At 36.8% G+C, this 6,871-nt stretch overlaps 1 non-coding gene across 1 annotated transcript; it reads right to left on the reverse strand.

Moving 5' to 3' along the window:
* Positions 1-2,185: 2,185 nt before the first annotated feature.
* Trnal-cag (transfer RNA leucine (anticodon CAG)) lies at positions 2,186-2,269 on the reverse strand. Its single transcript has one exon. It is a non-coding gene; the product is annotated as a tRNA-Leu (tRNA).
* Positions 2,270-6,871: the final 4,602 nt, after the last annotated feature.

Here is a 6,871-nt window from a genome sequence, read left to right on the forward strand (position 1 = left end):
TGACGGACAACGGCTAGAAATGTATAGGCCTAGGCTACAGTAATTTTAAACAAATGTCAAGCAACTCCGAGTGTTTTAGAACTGATATTCCCATGTGAAAGCCTCGTTCCGACGAGAAGAGGTTATAAACACCTCATTTTATATATAACTCTCATCTCGGCTGTGTCATTTACATTTCAGTAATCCTTTTAAACGTCCTGCGCGTGTCGTCATGCGTTTAGTTATTCATATTTTGTCATTTAAACATTTCCTCGTATAAAGTTTAGTTTTAATCACAAAACGTATGTCATAGAAGGGATATAAACTATCCAGTCTATACGTGGGAATATCAGTTTGTTTTACATGTAATAATTTAATTTGAGTGTCTTATAAACTGGTTGATATTGTTCTAAATTTATTAAGGCATTCAAGTGATACAGTTTAAGTAATTTATGATTTTACAATGTTTAATGTTGGATGAACTCCGGGTAAAAATAACGATATTTTTGACAACTGTGTGCAGTATTGAAATTTTACTTTTAAGTAATCCAATTATCATCCCGATGAAAAATTATAAATTTTTTATTTCTTTCAGTACAAACACAAACCCTCCAAACACTAATAAAACGATGACACCGTTTTGGAGCAAAACTCTGTACCGTACTGTTTTAGCATTGATTATACATCTCCACAAGGGGGTAAATGTAATCAATGGTATTAGGTTTGGTAATTTTATTTAAATGATTTTATAGATCAATAACACTGTTTCATAACATATTTATAACAGATTAATTATGTACAAATTAAAACCATAAGTATACTACAGCTATTTTGGGGGACTTACGTACACTAAACATCCAATGCCAACCATCTATTATATAGACCAGTTGTGGCTGTAGCAATTTCTTATTCAAAAAACACATATTTTAAAAAGTCTCCTTTAAGTTTCTTTATTCACGCCATGATACAGAGTTGTAGCAAAAGAAATGCTACAACTTGTAAGGTTCCCAATTTCAGTTTGATCTGGTAAAATAGTTATCCAGGGGAGCATTTCACAGTGTCCAATGTGTTCACAGAAGGTCCAAAACTTATAGTTTAGTTCACTGTTTATAAATTATTATTTTACATGGCTGAAAGGATGTTTCTTTAGTTCCAAAATTGATTATGTCAAAAAGTACTGAAGATGATCCGTGGTCAGTTGGTGCATTTCGAAGCAGTACTATTTTGTTAATTTTGTGACTCAATTCATTGTTTAAAATGTTCAATCTTGGAATAAAACTAGGTGAAATTCATTAACTGCTTCTGGTATTACAACATCCATGGGATAACCATAAGCAAGTAAAGTATTGCAGTAAATTAGGAAAAGTCTACCGACAGGCTGAACGTAGTCACCGGCTCTACTATAAATCAACACCACAGGACGTTACTAGAGCGAGATGCACGGTTAGGTTTTGGAAGTGTGGCAGGTTTTAATTTTCTGACGAAGACCTTCATTAATATCTACGTGTCAGCTACCGAATTTACTGCTTCTGGTTGTGGTTGCTAGCGCTGAGCGCTCTGAAATTGGGCGTTTGAAACCAGCGACACTAGCGCCAGCCGAGCCAGCGGCGCGCCTAGGAACCAGTGTCCATCAATAGCAGCTAGCAGCACAACATACTGATCAAAATGTGCCGCACTCAACCAAACTGCTAAATATAGAACAGAACGAATTCTATTTTTAGCGTATCCCAATAATACAAAGCTGTGCATTATTATAAGAATAACAAGAGTTTAAAATTATGGTTTTTCTGAAATTCTAAGTTTTAGGACAAGTAAAAGACGTTTAATTGATCTGTAGATTAATAATATACAACAAGTAAGTAAATAAACATACTTCAAACTACATTATGTGATGTGTTTAAAAGTCAGAAAAATTCTGTAACGTCAGAACGAGTTACCTATTTGATCACGCTGTTTGGATGGGCTATTTTGTATCAAAACCTTTTTAGCTCCCAGGTCAATATTTCAGTGTATACCGTTGTATTGTAAAGTATTGTAGCGGTTTGGAACAAATTTACAGTATTGTATTATTATTACTGTGAAAAACGTGTAGAATGAGCTTTACTTGTTGTGCATATTATGTTAAAAAATAAAAATTAAAACTCAATTAACATCACACTGAATTGGCAAATAAATAATGAGGAGAGATGACAAGGCAAAAAGTTAGTGTCAGAAGTGGGATTCGAACCCACGCCCACAGAAGTGGACTGCGACCTGAACGCAGCGCCTTAGACCACTCGGCCATCCTGACTTGCTGATGGAGGCGAAAATAGCGGTACACATAGTACAAAGAGCATGTTTTGGAGCATATGATTTTTTGCCAACAATCAGAAATAGTACAAGCGAGCACAAAATATAGTAGCCCAGCCCCATTTCCTATATAAACGTAAGCTACATAAGTTAATTTTTGTAACTCCCCGAAGGCATGCATTTTAAGCTGTTGATGATTAACTAATTAAAGAGCAAAAGTTGAATACAATAACTTACTAATTAAATTGAATCAGTCTAATCCCGTATTTTGAGCGTTTTAAATGTGTAACATTCCCTGTTCATGGTCCTAAGTAAGCCAATTGCATAGTGTACAATGGTGTATTTAAATTTATTTAAGTCTGACTCAACCAAAACAAACACCGAAATAATCAATATTTCAAATTATTATTTCCTTTTAACATAAGCTTAAATTTTGTAATCCACTTGCCTTAACTGTATGGAGTCGTTGTACAACTAACGGGTGTTCAGGAGAAAAGGTGGTAAGAAAAGTTTCGACAGATTGCCAAACGGTTCAAATGGTTCAATTATTCACTCACTAATTTGTACACGTTTGACCAGGTTATTATCATTATTATAATATTATTAGTGAGGATATGTTAAGAGTTTTACATTATAAACTTTTACAAATCATTTCAATGGACTTGGCCTGTATATAATGTTAAATGATATGAAACACCTGTATTCCCATTGTTGTGAATGGGAATACGCATTGTTACGTTTTATTTAACTGAATACATATGATGCAGTACAAATCTAATTTTATTCTTGAAGAGGGGAGGGAATCACAGTGGTTCAATTAACTACTCATATTATTCCTTGGTCAGGTTTAAACTTAGTACACTAGTAAATTTTAACGTAGTTTCAACGTCGTATATCCCTCTTATAATTACGTAAAAAAATCCAATGGTGAAAAACCGATCACCGATGAAAACTGATAAACAGATTAAGTATGTAAATGTATCTAAAAAAATGTAATGTATGTTGTGTGTAAATGTATGTATTAAGAAATAAATGTATCTTTGTCTCGTTGACTCTTTGGAAATTCCTCAGTTATCCTTGATACTTATACATACTTCACGCTAGGATATAAAATCATAAAAATAACAGGAGACAAGCCGGTAAACAAACTCGTAGTCAATAAACACATCAGCTGTATCGCTGATCTGACGGCTGTCCGGTCAGTTGGGCTTTCTGCTCTGGATTGTAAAAATGCATCAGTAGACGCCGTCGCCGTAGCAGCCTTGATCTGACGGGCAAGATCTCCGCGGCTCATGAGATGGCCTGCTCTCTGGTCTCATGAAACTGTATTGTAAATTGAAACGAGTTACATGCAGATGTCAGGATGGAACTTTGAAGAAGAAGAATCAGAAGTGTTATAATATGTTTAACTATTCATTCGTGCGTCCTTTTGAATGGAAAGATGAAAAGTGTATAGCCAGTACTACAAAGACCTAATAATTTTATCTTTTAAGAAAATGAGTGCAAAGATATTTGTTGATTCATCATAAATTAATTTTGATATTGCTCTTTAGAGTGGGTCTTAAGCCAAACCAGTTTGGTCGCTAGAGAAAAAATAAAAATAAATATCATACAAAATCTATATAGGGTAGGGGGGTGTATAGGGGGGGGGCTATAATTTCCAACGTACTTTTTTGTCGGGAGACCATAACTTCCTTATTTCTTCACCAATTTTCGTAAATGAGGTGTCATTTTAAAGTTTTGTTTTTACTTACTACCCGGGGAAAATATACAACTCACTAATTTTTAAGTAGTTAAAAAAACACTATTTATCATATCATTCTGCAAGTAATTTAAACTTTAAATGTTCATTTACATTATTCGGTCAGCTGAAACACGTGCATTAAATTAATCAAAATAAACTAATATTTATTTCTCAAATCTGAGTGCTTTGTTTTTACTTCATCAATGGTGACCAACGTATTGGTCTTTTGCTTTCTACGACAAAAATAACTCCGTGGATGAAATCAGATTATTCACTTTAAATAAATCAAAACAAGAACAAGTCAAAAGTAAGTACCACATGGATTCTTTAGCTTTAATATTTCTTTATTTACAACATTGCCTTCATTTTGACATACCTTTACCAACCGTTCTATGGATATAATCTTCAAATATCACCTCTTATCTTTTCTTTACTACAGTTTTTAATGAATGGTTATGTTGTGTTGATTTTGTTACCGACAGGAAACGGTTTATATCAGTTTTGATTCGGTTCTTTACCAAGGTACGTAGAACGCTCTGTTGTCTGAATTTGAGTTTCCTTAAGCCCTTTAGGTTAGTTACCTGATAAACCCATGCTAAAAATTACTCTATTATCATTCACAAACGCCATTTCGTTTTATGAATTTGCAAAATTGTCATAATTTTTTGGTAGCTTTGTCTAGTTTTCATAAATGTTTGTGCAAAGTTTACATTTCGTATGTTTAACTATTCTTTAGAAAAAATTAATAAGTGAAAAATCTAAATGACGTCTGTGTGAGTAAATAAGGACTTCCGGGATATTTAAATATGGTATTTAGCTAGGTTTCTCACTCAGGAACAATGCTCCAAAATTTTGGTAGAGAGTTCCGGGTCACTCTGTATACATGCAAAAAAAAGTAGTATTGAGAGGGGTAATTTAGAACCCCTGCTTTAAGGTCTCTGAAGACATTTAAAGCCTGGCCACGTTGGAAAGTGTTTTTTAGCCTTTTAAGCCACCCTCCACTTTAGCGGTGACCTAGAGGCAGAGAGCAGGTCCGTTGGTGGTATAACCAGTTTGGGAGTCAACACCTCGGCCATTGGCTAGGTCAGTGGTCAGTGGTCACCTGCCGCGACCTTGAGTGATCCTTAGGGCATCTGCAACTCCGCAACTGCTCAACTGCAATCCATACTACTTGGCTCGAACCTCGAATGCTAGACCTGCATAGTCCAATGTTCCCACTGCCGCCACCTTGAGCGGTCCTTAGACAATCTGCAACCCCGCAACTGCTCAACTGCAATCCATGGCTTGAACTAGGACTGCTAGACCTACATCGTCAACTGATCCCACCAACACTAAGTCACTAGGAAACTAGGGTACTTTCATATTATACGGAGGCCACTTATTTTACAGCTCACTGCGGCGGTTAGGTTAGGTTGGGTTATCATAAATATGTTTGTAGGACTTTCCTCTTTTCATTATGAATTGAACGATACCAGACGAGTCATAAAAAGATTATGATTACCTAACCGAACCTAACCGCCACAGCGTGCTGTATAAGGGTGGCCTCCGTATAGTACGAAAGTACCGAAACTATAGGTTATTTTCACACGCCAACCCTTCTTCTAATAAAAGAAGATAAGGGTCAAGAGTTTGAATATACGCTTTCAATTAGCCAAATTTACTACTTGTCAAACCTCAACTGCACTTCACCACAGACCTTTTGTACGGAATGGTCTGGGTGTTGATCTGATACGAGATCAATTACTTCTCGTTGATAGTGACGTATCGTTGCCGTATGAATCGCATAGGCAAGCCAGTTCGACTGGAGTGATATCAGTCGCAGCGATGATGGTCTCGAAACACCGTTTCTGGCTTATCAGTCCAAGATCACTGGGTTACCGTTGACAGAACTAATTAATAATCTTTTTGGGACGCTTGTTTATAAAGTGGCTGGATCTAGAGCAGTCAGCCTAGTATTTAAATATAAAACACATTCAGACATCTGAGGACAAAATGCCCCCTCCTTTTCACCGAATCCTATTGATTTCTATCACTTTATTGTTAAGATAATATGTAACTTGTCCAGTGCACGGGCAGATCTGCACTTTTGCAGCTACTGTAAGGAACATTTTCACAATTTACACTAACTACAAGTGCCAGCCAAAACTGGCAATAAACCAGACACCCCTGAAACTTCGAGTTCTCACCAAGACAATTCCAAACAAACTTCCATAAAACCCTACACAAGTACGAGTGCTAACAAGAAAACCAATTTACCAACTGTAAACATTGTAGCTGAAGGTAGTGAGAAAGCCGTAAACCCGGACAAAAACCAACAAGTAGGCAACAAGAAGGCAACAAATAAGCAACAAGGCAACGGCCAGGCTAATCCGGGGAATGGGTTATAGTGTCTTTGATCAGGTTTATGTGCGGTTGTGCTTAATTAAATCTCCGAAGCGTGCAATTTGAGCCGTACAAGGAGTCGGAGTGATGAGTTCGGACAAGCGTGCAAAGTGGCGGCTACTGCGGTGCAGATTGCAATTTATGGGAAGACTAATGAGAGGCAACCCGCTAACCGAGACTCGGACAACGGACATCCGTGCGGGGGCTCAACATTGGTATGGTTTAGTTAGGACATGGTGTTCTCCATCTCTCCATATCTCCTCCTTAACTGGTTCTCAATGGGGCAGAAAAGCCATGGGAGAAGAAATCGGGTACAGTTGTAGTCACGGTTTGTTGATCACTGATGACTACAAAACAAGATTCAAAGATCAACTAGGAAACAAGATCTGTAAAATAAGACAACGTTGGTAAAATCCACCAGGGTCAATAAGAAAGTAACCTCCATTTGGTCACTGTGCGGAAGATAGAGAGGGCATT

This window comes from Macrosteles quadrilineatus, unplaced genomic scaffold (genome assembly GCF_028750875.1).
Source record: "Macrosteles quadrilineatus isolate MER2022 unplaced genomic scaffold, UCM_ALF_1.0 Scaffold_8__2_contigs__length_117827958, whole genome shotgun sequence".
Lineage (NCBI taxonomy): Eukaryota > Metazoa > Arthropoda > Insecta > Hemiptera > Cicadellidae > Macrosteles > Macrosteles quadrilineatus.